Here is a 26,527-nt window from a genome sequence, read left to right on the forward strand (position 1 = left end):
TTGTCAAAGGCCTTTTGTGCATCTATTGAGATAATCATGTGGTTTTTGTCTTTGGTTCTGTTTATAAGATGGATTACATTTATTGATTAGTGTATGTTGAACCAGCCTTGTATCCTAGGGTTGAAACCCACTTGATAGTGGTGGATAAGCTTTTGAATGTGCTGCTGGATTTGGTTTGCCAATATTTTATTGAGGATTTTTGCATCGACGTTCATCAGGGATATTGGTCTAAAATTCTCTTTTTTTGTTGTGTCTCTGTCAGGCTTTGGTATCAGGATGATGCTGGCCTCATAAAATGAGTTAGGGAGGATTCCCTCTTTTTTCCATTGATTGGAATAGTTTCAGAAGGAATGGTACCAGCTCCTCTTTGTACCTCTGGTAGAATTCGGCTGTGAATCTGTCTGGTCCTGGACTGTTTTTGGTGGGTAGGCTATTAATTATTGCCTCAATTTCAGAGCCTGTTATTGGTCTGTTCAGGGATTCAACTTCTTCCTGGTGTAGTCTTGGGAGGGTGTATGTGTCCAGGAATGTATCCATTTCTTCTAGATTTTCTAGTTTATTTACGTAGAGGTGTTTATAGTATTCTCTGATGGTAGTTTGTATTTCTGTAGGATTGGTGGTGATATCCACTTTATCATTTTTTATTGCATCTATTTGATTCTTCTCTCTTTTCTGCTGTATTAGTCTTGCTAGCGGTCTATCAGTTTTGTCAATCTTTTCAAAATGCCAGCTCCTGGATTCATTGATTTTTTGAAGGGTTTTTTTTGTGTCTCTATCTCCTTCAGTTCTGCTCTGATCTTAGTTATTTCTTGCCTTCTGCTAGTTTTCCAATGTGTTTGCTCTTGCTTCTCTAGTTCTTTTAATTGTGATGTTAGGATGTCAATTTTAGATCTTTCCTGCTTTCTCCTGTGGGCATTTAGTGCTATATAATTTCCCTCTACATACTGCTTTAAATGTATCCCAGAGATTCTGGCATGTTGTGTCTTTGTTCTCATTGGTTTCAAAGAACATCTTCATTTCTGCCTTCATTTCATTATGTACCCAGTAGTCATTCAGAAGCAGGTTGTTCAGTTTCCATGTAGTTGAGCAATTTTGAGTGGATTTCTTAATCCTGAGTTCTAGTTTGATTGCACTGTGGTCTGAGAGACAGTTTGTTATAATTTCTGTTCTTTTACATTAGCTAAGGAGTGCTTTACTCCCAACTGTGGTCAATTTTGGAATAAGTGGTGATGTGGTGCTGAGAAGAATGTATAATCTGTTGATTTGGGGTGGAGAGTTCCGTAGATGTCTATTAGGTCTGCTTGGTGCAAAGCGCAGTTCAATTCCTGGATATCCTTGTTAACTTTCTATCTCATGGATATGCCTAATGTTGACAGTGGGATGTTAAAGTCTCCTATTATTATTGTGTGGGAGTCTAAGTCTCTTTGTAGGTCTCTAAGGACTTGTTTTATGAATCTGGGTGCTCCTGTATTGGGGTGCATATATATTTAGGATAGCTAGCTCTTCTTGTTGAATTGATCCCTTTACCATTATGTAATGGCCTTCTTTGTGTCTTCTGATCTTTATTGGTTTAAAGTCTGTTTTATCAGAGAATAGGATGGCAACCCCTGCCTTTTTTTGTTTTCCATTTGCTTGGTAGATCTTCCTCCATCCCTTTATTTTGAGCCTATGTGTGTCTCTGCATGTGAGATGGGTCTCTGAATACAGCAGACTGATGGGTCTTGACTCTATCCGATTTGCCAGTCTGTGTCTTTTAATTGGACCATTTAGTCCATTTACATTTAAGGTTAATATTGTTATGTGTGAATTTGATCCTGGCATTATGATGTTAGCTGGTTATTTTGCTTGTTAGTTGATGCAGTTTCTTCCTAGCATCGATGGTCTTTGCAATTTGGTATGTTTTTGCAGTGGCTGGTACCAGTTGTTCCTTTCCATGTTTAGTGCTTCCTTCAAGAGCTCTTGTAAAGCAGGCCTGGTGGTGACAAAATCTCTCAGCATTTGCTTGTCTGTAAAGGATTTTATTTCTCCTTCACTTATGAAGCTTAGTTTGAATGGATATGAAATTCTGGGTTGAAAATTCTTTTCTTTAAGAATGTTGAATATTAACTCCCACTCTCTTCTGGCTTGTAGAGTTTCTGCCGAGAGATCTGCTGTTAGTCTGATGGGCTTCCCTTTGTGGGTAACCCAACCTTTCTCTCTGGCTTCCCTTAACATTTTTTCCTTCATTTCAACTTTGGTGAATCTGACAATTATGTGTCTTGGAGTTGCTCTTCTTGAGGAGTATCTTTGTGGAGTTCTCTGTATTTCCTTAATTTGAATGTTGCCTTGCCTTGCTGGGTTGGGGAAGTTCTCCTGGATAATATCCTGAAGTGTTTTGCAATTTAGTTCCATTCTCCCCGCCACTTTCAGGTACACCAATCAGACATAGATTTGGTCGTTTCACATAGTCCCATATTTCTTGGAGGCTTTGTTCATTTCTTTTTATTCTTTGTTCTCTAAACTTCTCTTCTCACTTCATTTCATTCATTTGATCTTCAGTCACTGATACCCTTTCTTCCAGTTGATCAAATTGGCTACTGAAGCTTGTGCATATGTCATGTAGTTCTCGTGCCATGGTTTTCAGCTCCATCGGGTCATTTAAGGTCTTCTCTACACTGTTTATTCTAGTTAGCCATTCGTCTAATCTTTTTTCAAGGTTTTTAGCTTCTTTGCCATGGGTTCGAACATCCTCCTTTAGCTCGCGGAAGTTTGTTACTGCGATCGTCTGAAGCCTTCTTCTCTCAACTCATCAAAGTCATTCTCTGTTCAGCTTTGCTCCATTGCTGGCGAGGAGCTATGTTCCTTTAGACGAGAAGAGGCACCCTGATTTTTAGAATTTTTGGCTTTTCTGCTCTGGTTTCTCCCCATCTTTGTGGTTTTATCTACCTTTGGACTTTGATGATGGTGACGTACAGATAGGGTTTTGGTGTGGATGTCCTTTCTGTTTGTTAGTTTTCCTTCTAACAGGACCATCAGCTGCAGGTCTTTGGGAATTTGCTAGAGACCCTGGAACTTCGCTCCAGACCCTGTTTGCCTGGGTATCACCAGCAGAGGCTGCAGAGCCGCAAATATTGCACAATGGCAAATGTTGCTGTCTGATTGTTCCTCTGGAAGCTTCCTCTCAGAGGTGCACCCGGCCGTATGAGGTGTCAGTAGTCCCCTACTGGGAGGTGCCTCCCAGTTAGGCTATTCGGGGGTCACGGACCCACTTGAGGAGGCAGTCTGTCCTTTCTTATATCTCAAACTCTGTGCTGGGAGAACCACTACTCTCTTCAAAGCTGTCGGACAGGGATGTTTAAGTCTGCAGAAGTTTCTGCTGCCTTTTGTTCAGCTATGCCCTGCCCCCAGAGGTGGAGTCTACAGAGGCAGGCAGGCCTCCTTAAGCTGAGGTGGTCTCCACCCAATTGGAGCTTCCCAGCTGCTTTGTTTACCTACATAAGCCTCAGCAATGGCGGGCGCCCCTCCCCTAGTCTCGCTGCCACCTTGAAGTTCATTCTCAGACTGCTATGTTAGCAATGAGCGAGGCTCCGTGAGCGTGGGACCCTCCAAGCCAGGTGTTGTGCCGTTTGCTAGGACAATTGGAAAAGCACAGTATTAGGGTGGGAGTGACCCAATTTTCCAGGTGCCGTCTATCACCACTTCCCTTGGCTAGGAAAGGGAATTCCTCAACCCCTTGTGCTTCCCGGGTGAGGCGATGCCTCACCCTGCTTCGGCTCATGCTCCGTGGGCTGCACCCACTGTCTTGCACCCACTGTCCTACAAGCCCCAGTGAGATGGACCCAGTACCTCAGTTGGAAATGCAGAAATCACCTTTTGCATCGCTCATGCTGGGAGTTGTAGACTGGAGTTGTTCCTATTCGGCCATCATGGAACCTCCTCTTAAATTTCTTATAAATGTTTAAGTGTATTGTTTGTTCCATTTGATTTTTAAGTTACAAAAGTTATTTATGTGTGTGAGGAATTAGATTTGTCTTAAATAAAATCTAATACAAATTTGAGTCTTAAGTAATTACTGAATAATGCCATTTTCCAATAATTGTCATGTTACTGTTTGTATTGCATATCAAAATATTATTATTTTATTTTGTTTTTTGAGATGAAGTTTTGCTCTTGTTGCCCAGGCTGGAGTGCAGTGGCGTGATCTTGGCTCACTGCAACCTCCACCTTCCAATTTCAAGCAATTCTCAGCAATTCTCCTGCCTCAGCCTCCTAAGTAGCTGAGATTACAGGCACCCACCACCACGCCTGGCTAATTTTTGTATTTTTAGCAGAGATGGGTTTCACCACGTTGGCCAGGCTGGTCTCAAACTGGATCTGCCTGCCTGGGCCTCCCAAAGTGCTGGGATTACAGGTGTGAGCCACTGCGCCCAGCTGACATACCAAATTATTTTTAACTTTTTGTTATAAGTTTTCTGAAATAAAAGCATAAAAAGTAAGTAAAATAGTACTTGGAAACCCCATGGACCTATCATTCAGATTTTACAAATATCAACATTCTGCCATTTGTGTTTTTTCTGTGCTTTCAACCATTTTGTATCTACAGTTTGAATATCATTAGTAGTATTAGTGGTATTATTTCAATTTTTTGAGGTAAAATTCACCTATAATAAGATACACAAACATGAAACGTACACTTCAAAAAACTGAATAGAACTGAGTAACGCACAATTCACACCTCATAACTTAGGGCCTTCTTGCCTCTCCCTAAAGCTTTGTTGTATTCCATTCCACTTGTACCCCCTTATCCCAAATCAGATAACCAGTATTCTGATTTCCTTTTTGCCCTGGATAAGGTTTTCTTCTTCTAAAACTTTACAAAAATGAAATCATTCAGCATGTACTCTTCTTGTCTTTCTTTCACTCTACACATTCTAGCCATTTTATAGGAATTCAGTGATAAATCATTTTAATTTGTTGAGTAATTTTGCATGTATTTATTGGCCATGTATATAACTCAATTTGTTACTTGTCTGTTCATGTCTTCTGCCCATATTTTGAACCATGGGAATTATGAATCTATTCTGGATACAAGTCCTTTGTCAAATATATGTTTTGTAAATACATATTTTTGAATATTTTTTATACTTTTTGCCTATTTCTTTAATGTTTGTAATATTAATAAAAATATTCTTGTATGCTGCATTATAGATTTGGATTTTATATTTAGGCCTCTGAGCTATCACAAATTAATTTTTGTGCATGACGTTGCTAGGAGCTGAACATTTTTGTTTGCATATGGATATTCATTTGATCCAGCACCATTTATTGACAAGACTATCATTTTCTTATTGAACTAAATTGACATCTTTATTGAGACTGAATTTGCCATATAAACGTGGGTTCATTTGGACACTCCATTCTATTTCATTGATTTATTTGTTTATCTTTGTGATGGTGCTATGTTGTCTTGATTAAATTAACCTAGAGTAATTTTTAGAGTCAAATAGTGCAAGCCTTGCAGGTTTTTTCTTTTTTGTTTTCTCTAAGATTGTTTTGCAAATACTAGGTTCTTTGCATACTCATGTACATTTTAATACAAGCTTATCGATTTCTATAAAAATGGCTGTTGGAATATAATTAAAATGTAATGTTAATTTGGGGAAAATGAATATTTTAATAATATTGTATCTTCCAAACTATAATTGATGTTTTCAGCACATTTGAGAAGTTTCCAGCCATTATTTCCCCAATTTGTTGTTATTCTGCTCCATTCTCTCTTGCCTTGACTTCTGGAACTCAAATTACATGTACATTAAACTTCTTGCTATTGTCCCACAGATCTCTGAAGTTCTGTTCAAGTTTCTTCCAATTTTCATTTATGTGTTCTTTTGAATAGATAATTTCTAGTGATAAGTCTTCAAGTTTACCAATTCCTTCTTTTGCTATCTGAAATTTGTTTTAAGCCCCTCCAGTGAATTTTTCATTTCAATTACTGTATTTGGGGGTCTATAATTCCCACTTTGCTCTTTTTTTATAGTTTTTATTTCTGTGCTGAGATTCCCCATCTGTTCATCTATTATACACATATTTCCCTTTAAGAACTTAAACATGTTTGTAAGAGCTGTTTGAAGTATTTGTCTTCAAGCTGTTTGAAGGTTTGTTTCCATTAATTGTTTCATGAGTGAGGGTCACATTTTCCTTTATTTTTACATATCTAATGATTTTTATTTGGATCTAGGACATTACGAATGATGCATTGTAAAGATTCTGGATTCTGCTGTGTTTATCTGCGGGAATGATTTTTAAAAAATATTCTAGTAGGCAGTTAATTTGATAGTCAAACTGTGTCTCTTACATTGGTATTAGCTGACTCTCTACACAATAATTTTAGCCTCCACCTGCTGCTTTTATTCTGGCCTCTGAGGATCTTCCCTGTAAATATATAGTTTACTGGTTAGCCAAGAGTCTGGGTAAATTGTGGACACTTGTTTTAGGGATCATCTCCTCAGTCCCTTCACTTTCTAGATTTCCTCCCCAAGCATTCTGACCCCTCTTGGCAACCCAAAACTGTATTCTCTGAGACCTCAAGCATGTAGAGTTTTGTCTTTCTGCTGTATTTTATATTTTTTTTAGGCAAATAGCCACAAAATGGTAAGTTTCACCTGTTGCAGCTTGTCTTTCAAAAGCAGTTTTCTCTAGTGTCTGCTTGTTTTTGGTCACTGCAATGCCTTCAAATAGTTGTTTGTTTGCTACTTTTAAATTTTGTTTAGGTTTAATCATTGTTACTTATGGGAGAGTTGACATGACCAAGCTAATCCATAGAGGCCAAAACCCTAAAACCTTTACTTTTTAATCTAAAGTCTAGCAATTCAGGATCATAAGGGTCACAGTGTTTAACAAAATGTGTTTAGCAAGTGTTTAACACATTTTACAAAACACGAATAACACAGGAAAAGTCAGAGGGACTTGTTTGCCTTTTTGTGTGTGAGTTTTCTTCAACCATGCACAGAAGAAATTTTCTTGGTTATCCTGTGTACTTTTCCTGAGGCATTTTGCTAAAGAATTAGGACAAATCTGATCAGGATATACTTTGTTTGGAAATAAGATTATGGCAACGTATGAAACCCTGCCAAACACCAGTTATTCCCCACCCTCTGTTTCTCAGGCATAGGAAGTTAAAAGAAACAAGGTTATATGAATTCAAGTCTACTATTGTAATTGACAGGCATGACCTAGCTCACCATTTTAAGTCCCCCAGCATGTGAAAAACTGACGTAGAAAAGATTGAGACCAGCTATTCTTTTTGCTGAAGACCTAAAAGGAAGAAATAGACAAAATGCTACATTAGAGATTAAGATCATCTATGTAAGAAAACCCTTCTCAATGTTGGAAATGATTATATTCCTCAATGGATAACCAAAGGCACTGTCTGAGACAGAGGGGGAGAGAGAGAGAGAAAGAGAGAGAGAGAGCATGTGATTTCTCTGAAGGGAGACATCTGTGCTTTAAAATGACAGCATATGCTTTTATCTTTTTTGAGTTTTTAATCAACACTGTCATAAAAACTTGTGCCAAAATTTTTAAAGATATTATTTTCAAATGGGCCTTATTTTCCAAGATGCATAAGGAGCACTCAGCATAATAATGTGAGTAGATGACACATCTCAGTTATTTAGAATTTTGGACCCCCAGATTTCCTCAAGAAAAAGGGTAAGTATCAATACTCTCTCAGATCTACTTCCACTACCCAAAGCACAGTATAAATATACAACATATAATTACGATTTAATAAATACTTGAATGTCAGTATGTTCTAAACATTTTAAAGCCTATATACCAAAAAAGTAAAGACTTGGCATCAAGGTAACTGATTTCAAGACCCAACTATGCCATGGAAAGGCAGGACAATTAAAAGATATTTTTCTGTGCTGTTACTGCTCTGCACTGCACTGTGGATGGACCTACAGATGCCCATGGTCATGGGATGCTACAATTTCCAGTAGTTGCTAGGATTGAGGAACACCAAACGCTGCTTAGTCAGATATGTAAATATCACCATTTCTCGGCTGGACACTTCCTATAGGCTCTCGGTAGTGTTACTAAACTGCCAGGGTTAAATTACCTATGTACATATGGTCTGAGTTTGGCCATTTTTGACATGTGTTCTAAAGGCTTATCAAGATTTGTTTTTTCCTTAATACAAGTTTATTTTAACTAATTAAAGGGGAAATGGTTAAATGAAAAACAGCTAAAGACTGCATTTTGCTCTATACTGTATTTGCTAGGGCTGCCATAACAAAATACCACAGATTGGGTGGCTTCACAATAAAAATTTATTTTCTCATAAGTTTGGAGGCTGGAAGTCCAAGGTGAAGGTGCTGGCAGGGTATGATTACTTCTGAGGCCTTTACCTTGCAGATAGGCTCATTCTTGCTGCCTCTTCACATAGTCATCCCTCTGTGTGTGCCCCCAGTGTCTCCCTCAGAACCAGATTTCCTCTTATAAGCACACCAGTCAGATTGGCTTAGGGGCCTGCCCTAATGGCTTTGTTTAAATGTAATCACCTCTTTGAGAGCCCTATCTCTAAATACAGTCTCATGGGTTAGAGCCCACCAATATGACCTCCTTTAACCTTAATCTTTAAATGCCTATGTCTAAATATAGTCATATCCTGGGGTACTGAAGATTAGGACTTGGACATATACATTTGGCGGGCAGGGGGACACAGTTCAGTCCATACTGGATACCAAATCTATCATTAGCCATTTTGGCACAGTCAAAAACATAACTACTGCTCTACCAAAGCAAAGGCACACAACTCAATTGACACCATTGAGAAACTACAATAAAATCTATGCTCATCCTTTACTCATCCCCTATTATATATTCTGAATCTTCTCTGCCCTTTCTTGGCAAAGAGGAGACTTTCAAGCCAAGTTTGTGATGGGTGAATGAAGTCATAGATCACGTAAATGTTAAAACTCAACAGCTTTTACATATTAAATGGAAAGAAATGATATAGGAGAATTCAAACAAAACAACATTAAGTAAAATAGTAGTAGAGAAAACTGTTTACATAATGTAGTCCTATATATTACCTTATAAGGTTGAGGTGAGGATTAAATGAGTTAATACATGTAAAACACTTAGAAAATTAGCTGGCAGAAAGAAAGTGTTCCATATACAATAGCTTATTATTCCTTGTATCATCATATAAAAAAATTTTAAGATTTTTACCATTTACCTGACTGTCTTTCTCTGTACCACAGTACCTGACCTTTCTCTGTCATTCATCCTCCAGATTTCCTTGTAAAGCCTCCTCTTTGGAATTCAACATCTTTTGGAATTCAACATCTCTGTTGAGGCAGAGGTGTCACAGGTGAGCCTGATGTTCTAAGTCCAGCCTACTTATGAGACTTGAGAATTTCCTTAGAGGTTGCTTTGTGACTGAAATTGAGAGGAATACTTTTCTTCAGCAGAAGCTATTGACCAGTCTGTCAGATACACACCAGATACAAAGGACTTGAATTACACAATTGTTTGGGGAATGCTCCTGCAGCCTGTAGTATCATTAGTTAGGAAGAAGAGGTTCTTATATTAATCAAGTCCCCTAAGGATGTTGACAAGGATAATGATTCTTTCCCAATGTGCTGTTATAACTCTCAATTGTTTCATATTAAAACAAGAGAGTAAAAAGGCTTTGGGAAAGGATACACATTTTTAATAGAAGCTATAATTCTGTGTGAAGGGTTATCTGAATAGGTTGCCCAAGAAATGAAATTATAGCACTTCTTCTATTGATATAGCGATTGAGGGAAGGAAGCCAAAGTCCTGTCATCCCTTTCCATAGAGGTTTGTAAGGATACAGTTAACCCTGTGTAATTTCTGTCCATAAGTCCAAAAGCTTTTGCTTTTCTCTGAAAAGAACAAACTGGTGCTATTAACCTTTGCTTAATCTGACTACACAGCCTTATACAAAATAAAAGGCATTGTAGCCAATGAATCCTTGCAGATATTAATATTTTTAAATGAATGACAAGTTATAAACCTAAAGAGTATGTAGCCTCATGAGTAAACTTACCTGGGTTGGATAGTACAGTTAATACGTTTTGCCCAGCATCATCCTAACTCTGTGAGATATATATGGTGCTTCAGTTTAGTTAAACATATCAGAAATATCTAATTGCCTGGGTAATTTTTGGTCCCTTCATACTCTAGAAAATTACCAGAGGCTTAAGTAGGAATGAAGTTCGTTTTAGTTTGATCCCTCCAGAGAGCAGGACTATGCTTCCTTGTTTAACAATAACTTCTTTTGAGTACCTAGCCACTGCTGAATCTCACAGAGAAAATACAAAATTTCTAATCAATTTTGAAGTAGATTTAGACCCAGAAGATAACCAATTAATGCTTTTCAACTTTCCAAAAAGCCTGAGTACAAGCAAGTAGCCCCCAAGGCCCCAGATAATGATTGTTACTTCCATCTTCATCCAAGAGAGAAAAAGCTAGAAACAGCCTTCATTTCAATAGTGTGTTGGGCCACTGGTTTTTATCACCTATGTAAGAGTCACTTGCAATTCATGTACAGGATCATAACCTCTTACAGCTATAAGGATCCATAGAGAAAATCTAATCCAGTGCTCTCATTTTACAGATGAGCAGACTGAGGCCTATAGAGGTTTAGAGACTCGTTCAAGGTCACATGCTTGTTAATGGCTCAGAAGGGATATTGATCAAATGCACTATTGCTAAAAGATGTGGAAAACAGCTGATTTTGCTTAGGAGCTGTATTAGTTCTTATACTGCTATAAATATACTTCCAGAGACTGAGTAATTTATAAAGAAAAGAGGTTTAATTGACTTATGGTTCTATGTGGTTGGGGAGGCCTCAGGAAACTTACAATCATAGTGGAATGGGAAGGGGAAGCAAGGCACATCTTCCCATGGTAGCAGGAGAGAGAGAGAGCAAGGAAGCTGCCACTTATAAGACCGCCAGATCACCCGAGGTCAGGAGTTCAAGACTAGCCTGGCCAACGTGGTAAAACCCCCATCTCTACTAAAAATGCAAAAATTAGCTGGGCGGGGTGGTGGGCGCCTGTAACCCCAGCTACTCAGGAGGCTGAGGTGGGAGAATCACTTGAACCCAGGAGGCAGAGGTTGCAGTGAGCCAAGACTGTGCCACTGCACTCCAGCCTGAATGACGAGAGAAACTCTGTCTCAAAAAAAAAAAAAAAGAAGAAAAAAAAAAAAAAGAAACCCACCAGATCTCATGAGAACTCAAACTCACTATCATAAGAACAACACGGGGGAAACCTCCCCCATGATTCAGTCGCCTCCTGCCAGGTCCCTCCCTCAACGCATGGGGATTACAGTTTGAGATGAGAATTGGGTGGGGACATAGAGTCAAACCATATCAGCAGCATAAACATTTCCTCTTCATTGTTACGTACACTGTTGTTTGTAGAAAGTATAAAATTATATTTTAGCCCAGCTCCCACCAGAAATAAACTAAAAATGAAAATGAAAACCCACAGATTTTTGTTTAGAATTTGATGCTGTTTTAAGCAGAACAGTATTTAAAATGACTCTGCTAATAAGTGTGTCATGCTTTCTCCTATGAGCAGTAAGAGTGGGAGTGGGGAGAAAAATACTTGCTAAGTTCATGGAAAAAAGAGATTGCTGGGCCTGGTGTGTTTTTCCCTCCAAGGCAGAGAAAGTCACTTTCTCATTTTGAAGAGGATTAGTGTTTCCTGGCTTTCTAGACTTGAGGCTGCATTCTCCCTACTCTCTGGCTACAGTAGATTTGAGACACTGACTAGTGCCCAGAATGCCAGTCCCTTTTTTTTTTTTTTATCCCTGTTTAGGTTGGAGAATAGGAAGGATGCAGCAAGATAGAGGGAAAAGTTGATCTGACTGTTACAGTTAAATAAATATCATATCTGCAGTCATTGCAGTGAAATCCTCAGGCAAAATTTAAAATATGTACATATATATTTATATTGTAAAAACCAGCATCTCTCACACAGAGCAGCATTACAAATTAATTGAGCCCATTTGTTTTTTGGTGTCATGTTAGTAATGAGGATAGCAGGATATTCTACAGATTTATTGAGTGTTGATGAAGTGGACACTTTGTAGAAAAGCAGTGTGCTGCAGAGTAATAGAGGTCTTGGCTTCTCTGTTCCTTCCTTAATTAAATTGGAAATTTCATTTAAGAAGAAAGAGAGTTGATGGGTGCTGACAAGTTGATGGGTGCAGCACACCAACATGGTACAAGTATACATATGTAACAAACCTGCACGTTATGCACATGTACCCTAGAACTTAAAGTATAATAATAAAAAAAAAAAAGAAGAAGAAAGAGAATCTCAGCATCATGCTTGGTCTCAAGTAAGCATGGAGGTTGGGATGGTAGGTGAGATTTCACCTTCATTGTTGCCATGTCCACTGTCCCTTGTGCATATGCTGCCACTGACCAGCTGGAGGAAATCTCTGCGGGGAGAGGTCAGCAGCTGGCAGAGCATGGGTCAGTGTGGAAAAAGCAGGACATTACTGCAGTTGCTCCATTGCATTACTTTTTCAACTGTAAATGAGGCTCCTCATTAATGAATCATGCACACAGATTGCCAGGGTCTCAGCATTAATTGGCACTAATGGGAACATCTTATGGTTGAAGGAAGAAGCTGTGGGAGCCATTTTCAGTCCGATTTGATTTGGAAGAAAACTCAGGCAATTTACATTTTTTCCATGAAACTTTAGGGCAGCCTTTTACACCACATTTTCACTCCAAACCCCAAATAAGTTGCTGAATATCTGCAGAAAAGTCTATCAAATTCTTCATGAGAGACAAGGATTACCAACAAGTGCCTCAATGAGATTTGCCTTCTCCTGCCAGGCAGGGCATCTACAGAGAGTGTTTGAATCTCCTTTTGACGGTACTAGACATGCTAAGGCCTAATGTAGTGTATATAATTTGTTTTATTCATTTGAGATCATTCAGCAGGGATTCAGTGCAAGTTCGCCTGGAGGATGTTTTATCCAATAAATTTCACTTAGAAATGTGTTCTCCCATGATAATGTACTGTTATTCCCACAAAATAGGTGATGCAAAAGTTTAATCTGAGCTGTCGTGGAATGTTTTGCCCCTTAAGAGGAACCGATATGTAACATCTCTTTTTTAACCCCAGAGTCTCTTGTAATTGGTTTTGTGATATATGTTCGGCATTGGAGAGTCAATGCTAATAGTGTTGGTATATTTCAGACCTTTTCAGATCATAGCACAAATGAGTGAATCCCACTTTTCAGAATACCCTAAGCCAATACCCTAGAATGGATTAGCAATAGGCATGCCTGCCTTCAGGTGGATGCATCCACCCAAGGCACCCTGCTTGCAGCTCCCACTTGCTCCTTCAGTCGGTTACCCTTGTGCAGTATACAACCTGGAAAAGATACATAATAGGCTTAGAATCATCCTTGTGAACACTAATACCTCTCTAATCCAACACCGAGTCTGTGGGAGGAATCTGGAAGCAAGATAATCTTATAAAGAAAAACGCAGGGCTCAGAGAAAAAGATATGGAGCAGGCCTATGAGGCAGACACAATGATGATATAATTTTCAGTAGAGGAGAATGTGATAGAAAGCTTGAGATTCATATCAGTACTACAGCTGATCTACTGTTAGAAGCAAATATTTTCTTTAGGATCACATAATTTCTTGCTGGAAAAAGAACTTAGGAATCATTTAATCCTACCTGATCATTTTACTGGTGAGAAGTCATGTGTGTAGCTCAGTGCTACATAGCTAGCTAATGATGGAGCCTGTGCTAGAATCCAGCTCTTAGGGCAAGAAGTGTAATTTACATTCTATCCTGCCGAGCTAAATGCCACAAGCACAAACCCATCTCTCAGCTTCAAGAAATGCCTTTAAGTCTGACATTCTGCTAATAGGTAACTAAATCCATCCCTATCTTTTACCTTCCCAACTGTTAATTGAAAACTAATAGTTTCAATTCTTCTTCTTTCTCTGTCTTTATGTTTGCAAAATAAATAATAATCTTTTAATACAGCCTTTCAAGGATAGTTGATATTCACTGATGACAATGGAAATGGCATTTCCCATCAAGTAAGAAGTTGTGTTAACTGACCTCTCAGTTTCCTAACATCTCAAGATCTAGTTTTACTAGCATGGCAACCTCTATCTCTTTTGCTTATTTAGTTACCCTTCCCTTTTACACTCTTAGGTCTTGCTTGAGGGGCAGTACCAAGACCTATCTGGTATAGTACAAAAGCAAGGTTAAAGATGTCTTCAGCCCACCAGCCTGCACCCACATTGCCCTCCCCTCTACCATATACATCACATGCACACACACACACAAACACACATTTGTGATTACATATAATGTTGTGTTGATATTTTGGATGTCACAGTACATTGTTGTTAGTTCACTATAGCTCCTTAAATTAAGTCTGGTAGGTCCAATTAGAATTTGATGCTGTTTTAGTAATGCTAAGCCTAAAGTAACTCTACTGATGGGGGTCTCATGCTTATCTCTGGGAGCATCTTCTACATATGACTGAAGCAGTGATGAAATTCTGAGCAATTGTCAGACCCACAGTCACCAGGAAATGCCAAACCAGTTACTGTATCTAAGAGGTGTATAAAAGATGGCTGCTGTGTCTCTGCATACTGAAAAGAGAGGAAAGGTGTCTGGTTAGCAAAATTCAAAGGAGATGCCTATCATCAAGAAAACAAAAGCTTTCCTTCAACACCATCTGGCATAAGAAAAGTCTGAGTTAATAGTAAAATAGCATCTTGTACATTTTAGCTTTCTTTCTAATGTTTCCTATGTTTCCCCGCTTTTAGATGAGACCAAAATGATAATATTAGCTGCATTCATCTATCCATTCATCCAAATCCTCACTCTCTGTAAAGTATGCCATATGTGAAAGAAAAGTTTAAAAATACGTAAGGCTTCTGTTTTCATCTACTTCCATAAATAAGCACTATAAATTATGGCTAACCACCAAGTAATATTATTGAGCATCTGTTCATGGCATTTAAATGTCTAAAGGGGTTAAGGTTGTTTAGCCAAGAAAGGAGGAAACCAGAAGTAGTGTTTGTGACAGTCCATTATTCAAAGGGCAGTAAACAACTGTTTATCATGCCCTCTTAGAAAGAAATAAGAGAAAAGAAGCTTGCAGGTTTAAGAACTTCTTGAAGTGTCCAATAAAACAATGAAAGAGCTCTTTCTACTTCTCTATATTTACATCTTTAACTATAACCATTTCTATGCTTACATACACATATCCATATAAAATTATAAAATCAGGATGCCCCAAAAGCAAAATTTGGGTAGGATAATCAGATAGCTGTCTGAGGATTGTTACATATATATATAAGCTATCTAGTAACCCATTTTTCTCAATCAATTATTCATGGGGTAACTAGCATGTTATAAGGGCAAGTGCCGTAAAGGAGTATAAAAAGTCCAAAGTGTTTACAGTCTGACCTGAAAGAGTTTACAGTCTGGTTGGGAGACAAATTGAGCGGAGAAAGCAGTGGGCAATACAGTGTTATTCATAGTTATGTCATCTATCGATTGTATAGGTGGCAATACTGCAGGTGTTCTGAAGATAGCAGGTTTAGATTCATTTGCATGTCTTAGAATAGTCTGAGGGCAGAAAAAGATGAATTGATCTTTGAAGGATCATATTTTTATATGTGAGAAGGGGGAGAAGAAACAACAGAAAAGAGGGAAACTGAGAAAAGGTGGTAAAATACAACTTAATAAGGTATTTTATAGAGTCAGTAAATATGTAGATTTAACCAGATGAGAAGGAATGCATTAAGGGAGAGTGGGGAATAAGTTCTAGCAGGTAGAGTGGGAGAATCCACCATAGTGCTCCCCACTGTATGACTGGGACAATGCCCACACATGTCCTCACTTCTAGTCATTCATACTCTTAACTGAACAATCTACACTACCCAACTTATTCCTTACCTTTAATCTCTCAGAACAACAAATATCTAACCAGATGATCCACACAGGAGGGCACTAGAATCAAAATCAATTTAATTGTTGTATAAGATTGTGCTTTGTATTCTCAAGGTAAAGGCAGAGGACTGCTTTTCAACCCCTTCTTGCCATTATCTGCTACTCTCTCCTTTCCATTTTTTCACATTTTTGTTGTTGCTCCTTCATTCATTATTAATTCAGCAGATATGTTAGCTTCTATTTTGTCTCATGCTCTGGGCTAGACACTGAGGGTACAGAGCTGTATAAGATACTCTTTTTACCTTCACGATGCTTTTAGTCTAGCAAGCCAAACATGCAACTCCAGCAGAGTCGGATGCATGTTATATGTTGCAGCACCTCACCCAGCTCCTGAGGAGGGTCATCTAAACAGAATGCTAAAAGGAAGAAGGAAGTAAAGGTGGTGAGAGAGAGGAATCTGCTCCAGTCAGGCAGCACAGTGGTGAAACCCAAAGTGAGAAAACACAGTGAGCATAGAGAACTATAAGAACTACACTGCGGACTATAGTGTGATAGAGGACAGATATGCGACAGGAGGTTCCTGCAATCACAACGCCATTACCATAAGTCTTTGATCATTGTGTTCTGTCATTGACTCACAGGGCACATATTTAATGAATACTTCTTGTGTGTCAGGAATTATGCTAGAGGCTAGATATAGAGCTCCACACAAGACACAGAGCTACCTCAAAGAAGCTTTCATTCTAGCTATCACTAGCTATCACTCAGAAAATGACAGTTATTGATGATTCTGATGGATGTGAAGGGGCACATGATTCATCCCTAATTCATTCTATAACATTCTCTCTGCCTCTGATCTCCATTACTGCTATTCCAGACTCATTTTTTAATTTTAATTTTCTTTTGAAGTTATAGGAGGTCTGTTAAGTTGTTATTCTATTCTACTCTTTATTTTATTCATAATCTTTGTATTGTTTAAACCACCAAAATGAACATATTTCCATTAATGTTCAGAAATAACTTCTTCCAAATAAATTACGTAGATGCATGTACTGAGGTTCATTTTAATTTTAAATTTGCTGAGAAAACTAAAATTAAGCCTAATATTCAATAATTTTTAATGAAGTATGAAATAAAACATGAGAAATAAATGTTTAAAAAGATAGTGTAGCTATTGTCTGTTATCCTTTCATCTGTTTCCCGCCATCCAAGGCCCAAAATAAAATGTAAAAATACAAAAATAAATGTAAAATTAAGAAAATAACCTTAAAAATAGAAGAAATTTACAAGAACATAAAGGATTTATCTCAACAATTTAATTCAGCATTTCTTCAAGGAGACAGGAATTTGTCAATAAACAAGTCTTTGCTAACAGTAAGTTCCTGGAGAAGGATGACAAGCTGGCTGAAACAAATAAAACAGTAATAACACGACTGAGAAAAGGTAAATAGAATTCTGGAGCAAACAGTAGTAAAAATGAATGAGATAGTGAAGAATAAATAATAGAAATGCTGAGAAAGCAATGTTTTGGGATTGAATGCAACAACAAGGAAATTAAATTCAGAGAGAGATAAGAAATGAGAAAGAGAACAAGTACAAGTTGTCTTTTTTTTTTTCTTGTTCCTCTATCCAAGAGAAATAACTGTCAGCTACAGGTCGTAAAACTTTATAGACTAATGCCCTCTGACCTCTGACCCTGTGATTTATTTCCTCTGAACAGAGGTGTAGTCCTCCCTCCTCCTGAGAAAAATGAGGCAACATGGCTGTTGCTTCTTCCATCCATCAGGCAATGAGATGTGTCTCCAGGTCTCAATTTGCCATCAGCAGTCTTGCTCCAGGCCAAGTCAGGACTGGTTTATACACCAATACAAAGATTCAACAGACACATTTTCCTTTAGAAAAAAAAAACAAAAAACCACCATATATAAGATATATATAAGGCATGTATGTCTTATAAATCCTTTCTACTGCACCACAGAAAGCAAGCAGTTTCCAATGTAATTAACAGTCTTAAATTGCTGAGAGTCAGCAGAACCAGTTCATAACTGGGCAGAGCTGATTTGTCCCATTTGAAAAAAAAAAAGTTTCCTAAATGTAAAGGAAGAGTTCTTTCATTTGCATTGAGCTGTTCTACTTGGCAAATAGAAACATCCATTTTTAAATGAGCACATTTCCACACACAGGCCATCAAAGAAGTATTTCCAGAAGAGCAAGTGATAATTAAACAAAGTATACATACCCTCTTTGAGGCCACTTGAAGCTGCAGGGAGACTGACTGGAGTCTGGGAGGGAACCAGGGTAAATTGTTCTTTTGTGAAGCCAAGACTGCTGGTAGCCAGAGTTGACTCTGGCTTTCGGGGGCAAAGGAGACTGAGTCATCTCCCTTCGTCGAGCTGATTTGTTCAAAGGGCACAAGAAGTTCCCAGGGATTCCATGCTTCTTTGAGGCAACCTGCAATTCAGATGGATGGGAAAGGGGGTGGAGGCAGTGAATTTTGTTGCTAGGTCTCCCAGTGACTTGCCAAAATTTTGCCTGTTTCTTTGTGAACCTGGTAACCACCCCAGCTGGGCTCCCCATTACTCTAAACAGGAAAGGGATGAATATGCCCAGTCTTTTTCAGCTTGCAAATGTGCCCTGGTGAGGGTAAACATGGCTGTGTTTGTTCACCCTGGGGAACAAGTCAGGCATGAAGTCCCTTTTGTTCAGGCTAAGAACGACCTCCCTTCATTCTCAAGTTCAGAGGGGCTGGTGATTTAATCTAGAAATGTGAACATGAATCCTACCTGAGAAGGACAGCGCTTTCTAAAGTTGCCCGGGAGTTGGCAAGGTCTGTCTGAAGACCTTGGGAAACACAGGGATGCAGGTGAGACCCACTTTGGTCTGTGTGCAGTTCCATAAAGGAAGTCTCCCAAATACGCAGGACAGCAAGCAGCTGGTCCAGTAGCGCCTCTAGTTTGAAATAGTTTTAAAAAGATCATGAGCTGCAGAAATGAGATATATCTTAGATGCCCTAGGAATAAAAAAAGTATAGCCATGATTAGTATTTCAGTGTATGTTTCCTGAATAATAGATGCAGAGAAAAGAGCAGAGCAATGGGTATTTCTCTTTTTTTCATGATAATAGAGAGTGCATGAGTCTTGTACATTGCTGTGTGTGTGTAATGTGTACCATGCATCCATGTACACAGAGAGTTATATCTGGTGCCGGGGTGAGTTGATAAAAAAAAAAAAAATAAGCTATCATTCCTAACTTCAGTGGATTTTTAGGAAGAGAAACAGAGTATTAGAGTTGTATGACTATAGTAAGGGGCAAATACACATTTCGTACTGATGAGTACCGTGTAAGAGAAACAAAGCGCTTTGAGGGTTTAACACTAGAGATCATGTTTCATCACATGAAATGAGGACAGCCTTTATGGTAGACGCGAACTGTATGATCAACCTAGATGTGTGGGGAGGATTTCAACATACGGAGAAACGGGACGGAAAGAGGGCATTCCACTAGTCGGGCAGCGGGAGGACAAACATGTCCATGAGGGAAAGTGCAGAACATGATGGTAGAACAATGTGGTTTAACTGAAGCATCCCATTCTTATAGAAAAATAGTAAAAGATAAGAATGAACAGTCATCTTGGGGCCATATCAGGAAAAGCCTTAAATGTTAGGCTGTTTGGTTTTTAACTAAATAGAGAGTAAAGAATCTTTGAAGATTTTTAACATAAAAATGATATAATTGGAAATGCATTTTTCAAAAATTAATAATGGGATATATTAGAAGAAGATTGGAGGCTGAAACCCATGGGACTAACTCTTCTAGTCATCTGATCTAAATGTAACAAATCTCTTATATTAGGATTGTAGAAGTAGAAATAGTAAAAGAAGAAAAAGTTTGCGGAAACTCTGAAAGTAGAATCTACAGACTTGACCACTCGTCGGATATTGCCTGGCAAGGGGGAGAAAATAGAGATGGTGCCTGGATTTTAGGTCCAGGAGACTGGAATAATAATGTTGTCATGGAGAGATAAGAAAGTCTGTAGTCTTGGAAAATGTAGAGTTTATTTTGGAGTGCATTGAAATGAAGGTACTAGCTAGAAACAATTATAAATGCTCAGCAGGCAGCTAAATTACAGGAAATAGGCCAGGACTAAGATATAGAATTGGGAGTCATTTACTTAGCAAATTGTTAGCAAAGTCATTTATTTAGAAAATCCACTATGTGCCAGGCATTGTATGTTGTACTGGGATTACAAAGATAAAGAAGATTCATGGCTTCTGATATCTAAGAGCACTTACAGTCTGCTGAGTGATACAGACAAGTGAACCCACTGGTCTCCTGCAAACTGATAATCTGATCATTGTTTGGGGTAAGAGAGAGAAACACAGGGTGTTATGGCATCTAGAGGCGTTTCAGAATGTGTTACTTACACTGTGGGGTCAGGGAATGATCCCAGAGGCAAGTGACCTCTAAGCGGCAGGAGATTAAGGCAGTGAATTGGGAAGAGCATCCCCATGCAGTGTGAAAGCTCAGCTTAGAGTGACAGCAAGGTGCAAATGGGCAGAAAATACAAGATGAAAAATAGTAAGAGAGAAGGCTGGAAAGTTGAGGCCAATTATTCAGAGCCTTAAGGTTACATTAAGGAATGTAGACTCTATCCAGCGAATCATATGAAGTCGAGCAAATTTTGTCAGAATTGCTCTGCAACAATGTGGGAATAGAAAGAGGAGGAAAAACACAGGGCAGTGAGATTCAGGAGACCTGGTCTTGAATAGTATCAATGTGGACTGAGAAATACGAATTGACTCAAAAGATAGAGTTACAAGTCTTCATGATTTCTTTTGTGGAGTAGGGGTAGTGGGAGAGAAGGGTCAAGAAAAACATCAAGTTTCTTCTTGGCTACAAGATGGTCGGTGTTACCATTCACTAAGTAACGAATACAAAAGTAGCGAGGGATAGTGTTTGTGTGTGTGTATGAGTGTGTGTTTAATTTGATTTGTAGGAAGAGACCTCGTCCTGTGATGCTAAATTTGAGATTATATTTAAAGGGAGATTTCCAATGGTCAGTTGAATATGTGTTTGATGGACATAAGAGAGGTCAAGTCTGAGGCTACAAATTTTGAAGGCTTTATCACATAAATGAAAAGTAGAACCTCAGAAGAATACGTACTTAGTAGACACATTCCCAGGCAAATACAGGAAAGTGCCAAGATATATCCCTCAAGAATATCAATATTGAAGGGATAGGATGAGAAAGAAGAGACAACAACAAAGGCTGGGCCCCTTTTACCAGAGAGGTAGGGGAAACACCAGAAGAGAGTCTGTGTTCTAGAATACAAGGAAGGAATGTGTCAGCTAGGACAATGGGTTAACTGTAGTAAACATTGCCAAGAGGTCAATGGAGAAGCCTGTAGTGAATATAATGGAAAGGAATCATTAGTGTCTTAGGCAAGAGCAGTTGCTGAGGGAAGGGAGGAGAGAGGTCAAGATGTAGCAGGTTGCCATGGTGAAGATTCTGAAAGGTCAGGGAGCTTCAGTGGGACAGCCTATTAGCTATGCCAGAAAGTTGAGTGGTAAGAACATAGATCAGACAGCAAGAGCTGAGAAATGAGCAAGTTGGTGGTGAGAAAGAGGTGGAGGAAAGGTGTGAGGACCACTCGCTCTAGAAATTCTGGGGGGAAAACAAGGACAAAAACTGTACTTAGAAGGTCAGTTGAACGTGTTTGCAGGCAAAGAAGAAAGGATCAGTAGAGGTGGAAAAATGGAAAGTACAAAGGAGAAACAGAGAGGAAGAAACAATAGGCAGATAGTTGGTGGGAATTCAGGTTTTAATGAGACCTCTCTCCTTGCCCGTTCATTCCACTCACACACACACACACACTCTGAAGTCAGGATGTCAGGGCCTTAATGTAGTGATGCTGTGGATATTTCTCTTTTTTTAATATCCTAAATACTTAAAATTTAAGAGGAAGAACAAGCAGCACAGTCTGTGGAATCGACAGGAAGCATCAGAGAGTTGAGCCTAAAACACCCTAGCATAATACTCCTGTTTGGAAGGGATTAGCAAACAGTTTTGTGAGAATGTAAATGTCCTTTTGAAGGGTTAAGATCCTTGGACTCTGAATCATGTACTTCTTTATATAAATGATATCAGCTTTGATGAAAGGAATACTCTTGGTCATGGTTGTGGGAATGGGATCCATGGGAGAGTGAAGAGCGATTTAAGAAAATTTGGGAAGGGTAAGAAGAAAGGAAAGATTATATCAGTACAGTTCAGCTGTGCCTCCCAACCATGTAAACACCCTTCTGTCCTCTTCCTAAAGCTTCTCCTGCCTTCCAGTAATAATCTTTCTTTCCATTTTCATTGTCATTTATTGACTAGCATCCAGGTTATTAAAAACAAAACTGTTCACAAAATATTATAAATAGCCTAGGAGCAGAAGCAGCTCAGTAGCCAGATCTGTCAGTGGGATCTGGGTTCTGATTTGATTAAGCTCCCTGAAAGTAGCTAGCACAATGGACATACTTTATGCCCATCATAGCAAAACAACCAGAAGGATACCTGGCTTCAACCTAGGCTCACCACAGGGTAACTGTAGAACTTCAATATGCATATTATGATGGGTAAGGAGGTTACATATTTTGACTGTCTTTTCTTGGGGTGGGGTGGGGGTCAGGGAAGAGGCACTGGCCAGGTGCTGTAGGTCACACTTGTAGTCCCAGCATTTTTGGAGGCTGAGGCAGGCAGATCACTTGAGTCAGGAGTTGAAGACCAGCCTGGGCAACATGGCAAAAGCCCACTTCTACAAAAATGCAACAAATTAGCTTAGAGTGATGGTACACACTTGCAGTCCCAGCTGCTCAGGAGGATGACGTGGGAGCATCTCTTGAGCCTGGGAGTCAAGGCTGCGGTGAGCTGAAATCGCACCAGTTGCACTCCAGCCTGGGTGATGGAGTGAGACGCTGTCTCAAAAAAAAAAAAAAAAGGAAGAGCATGCAGCGCTCTTTCCTTTAAATGTAAATAAATAGCTAATTAATCCCAATAGTTTCTTTTTCTTTCATGATTAGCTTCAGGGACAGGAAGCAAGGTATCTTAGTTTTCAGAACTTTTCACATTTTGAATGCTCACTAAATACTAAGAAAGCAATCCAATATGTGAAAATAGAAAGCTAGAATAAATCTGCCTCCTTTCTTGAACGTTGAGCCTTTAAGCACTCAGCAGGGAAGAAGCATTTATTCTAATATAGAGACAGAGGGTTGTTTGTTACAAATAGGGGGAAAATCCAATTAAAAGTGGGATTTGTGAAGCCCCTGCTTTGGCATGAGCAACACGGCAGAGTTGATACATCAGCCCTAATGCCAAAGGCATGGAAGCCTGATATTGGTGATCATAAGCCAGCTTCTAGTCTATTGGCTTTCTCATCAGAGGAGGTAGTTTAATGTCCTAAATTCAGCAGTAAATATTAGTGAATAAACTCTGAGGCCTGAACTTCTTTTGCCTTCAATGCTTACATAAAAATGTCTAAAACTTGCCAAAGTAATCAACTGAAAAATGAAAACCTTCAGTCACACTGGTTGTGTCATGCAGAACAGAGACAACAAATTGGCTGAGCGATCTGCCATTTAAGCCTAGCACCTAATCATCAGATCCAGTCAGACCATTTCTAATGACATCCTTGTCATTCTTTAAAGGAAATGAAATCGTGTAATGACATATTCTCCTAAATCTCTTTACTGTTGTTCTGTACACCTCCCCGAGAGTGCTCAGACTCAGAATGGCCTGCACACGTGTCCCTTTGTTTGACAGCTGCCCTGAGTCTGTGGATCCTGCTTTGTCTGGGTTGAGAGCCACAGGTGCCCTGCTAATAATATCTAACATTTGCTGAGTGCTTACTAGATGCTAAACTCTGTATTAAGCACTTTAACTCCATTATCTATTTTCTTCTTTTTTTTAGATGGAGTTTCGCTATTGTTGCCCAGGCTGGAGTGCAGTGGTGAGATCTTGGCTCACTGCAACCTCCACCTTCTGGCTTCAAGCAATTCTCCTGCCTCAGCCTCCCCAGTAGCTGCGACTGCAGACGTGGGCCACCATGCCCGGCTAATTTTTGTATTTTTAGCAGAGACACGGTTTCTCCATGTTGACCAGGCTGTCTCGAATTCCTGACCTCAGGTGATCCACCCACCTTGGCCTCCCAAAATGCTGGGATTACAGACGGGAGCCACCATGCACAGCCTCCGTTATCTCATTGAGTTCTCACAGTAACTCTGCATGGTATAAATTAAGAAATTATTGATGAAAAAATTATTGACTCAATAATTTCCCTTCTATAAAGTTATTATACTGATATTACTACACATATTATGTACTGCAATATGTGTACAAAGATGTTTACCATGCTGGCCAACATGGTGAAACCCCATCTCTACTAAAAATACAAATATTAGCCAGGTGTGGTGGTGCATGCCTGTAATCCTAGCTACTCAGGAGGCTGAGGCAGGAGAATCTCTTGAATCTGGGAGACAGAGGTTGCAGTGAGCCGAGATCATGCCACTGCAGTCCAGCCTGATGACAGAATGAGATGCCATCTCAAAAAATAAAAATAAAAAACATGTTTACAGTAATAATGTTTGGGGGAAAAGGCATACTGGAAGCCTAAATTTTCGTCAACAGAAGACTGGTCAAATCAATGTTGGTACATCCTTACAGTGGAGTCCTATGAAGCTGGCAAAAGAACGAAGCAGTTCTATGTGCACTTTAATGGAACAATTTCTAAGACATATTATTATGTTTAGAAACAAGGTGCTGAATATACATAGATGTGTCTGAGTGTAATTGACCATTTCTGTGAAGAGACAACGCATCCAGGAGAATTTGATAGGAAGGTGTAACTCCAGAGATGGGGCACCAAGGGTCCAATATATGAGAGAAACTTGTCTTTATTTTATATATATATATGTGTGTGTGTGTGTATATATATATATATATATAATCGATATTATTTACCCAACCTCAGAAATGGGTGTTATTATTTCCATTCTAAGGAAAAGTAGCTGAGTCTCTTAGAATTCACTAAATTGTTCAAATGCACACAGCTAGTGAATAGCAGAGCCAGGATTTGAACTGAAGACAGTTTGATATGTAAGCCTTATTTTTTATAGTATATTATTTTCTTTCAAAATCTACGAGGGAATAAGAAAGCATTTTAGTTATGTTACAAAAATAAATTTTAACAACAAAGAATCCCAATTTTAAATTTGTTCTTCATGATAAAATCTGCCTGCTTCAAACAACGATTAATGTGAATACAAATTCAACCACAGAAAAAGTTTTCTCCACCAAATACTAGTAAAACATATATATATGAGAATTTTCTCCTGAAAACCCCAACTATTATATTTCAACTAAAGCCATTTCTAAAATCAAGTCATAAAACCAAAGAAGCAGAGAAAGGCAGAACCAGTTGTGTGCTGGAGGTTGTTCATACTGGCTCAAGAGAGCCAATCACTAAATTTTGAGAGTCATTGTTAGAGACTGACATTATTTTAAAATCAATTACATAAACCTACAAGTAAATAAATTATATTAAAGGTAATAAAAATTCATTACATCTTAATTAATGTAATATTATCTGTGCTCTTTAGATTATTTACATCTAATCAATCATTATGGTAGAAATACTACATAATAGCATACTGCTGTGAATCCCTTCCCAATTTTCTCTTTAGTGATGTCACATTGAGAACTTAAAATCAGACTTGATGATAATATTTACACTGAAGAAAGCTGCAAAGGCTAAAAATTAGAGCTTTTCATTCTCCAGAAAGCTGATTGTTAAATAATTATGAAGCACACCACTGGACTCAATCCTCATTAGTAGCATAAGTGTATAATGTTTGCAATTTATAGCCTTCTAATGGGGGACAAGAAAACCAAATTTGTGACTATTGCAGTATAAGATGACTACTAAAAACTCTAGCAACAGAAAATTGGCCAATGATTTCTGTGGTTGACTCTGGAAACTACATTTCCAACTATTTTTTATCAAATATACCCATGTAGGTTCTTTTAAAAAAAAGAAATGAAAAAAGAAAAAGTAAAAAAGGCAAGTATTTTTATTTATTTATTTATTTTGAGACGGAGTCTCGCTGTGTCGCCTGAGTGCAGTGGCACGATCTCAGCTCACTGCAAACTCCGCCTCCTGGGTTTGAGCCATTCTCCAGCCTCAGCCTCCCAAGTAGCTGGGACTACAGGTGCCCACCACCACGCCTGTCTAATTTTTTGTACTTTAGTAGAGACGGGGTTTCACCATGTTAGCCAGGATGGTCTCAATCTCCTGACCTCGTGATCTGCCTGTCTCGGCCTCCCAAAGTGCTGTGATTACAGGCGTGAGCCACCACGCCCGGCCAGCTTCTCTTCTTAGGATCCGTTGTTGGCAGTCACTTTGATTGGCATGTACTGATGATATGTCTTGATGGAGTTGGGCAAACGAGTGAGCAGAACTGGGAGCACAGTAGTTTCATTAGCAAACACTAAAATGGCTACCAGTTCTCCCTTTAACA

The sequence above is a fragment of the Trachypithecus francoisi genome, unplaced genomic scaffold (assembly GCF_009764315.1).
Source record: "Trachypithecus francoisi isolate TF-2019V2 unplaced genomic scaffold, Tfra_2.0 Lachesis_group3, whole genome shotgun sequence".
Taxonomy (NCBI): Eukaryota; Metazoa; Chordata; class Mammalia; order Primates; family Cercopithecidae; genus Trachypithecus; species Trachypithecus francoisi.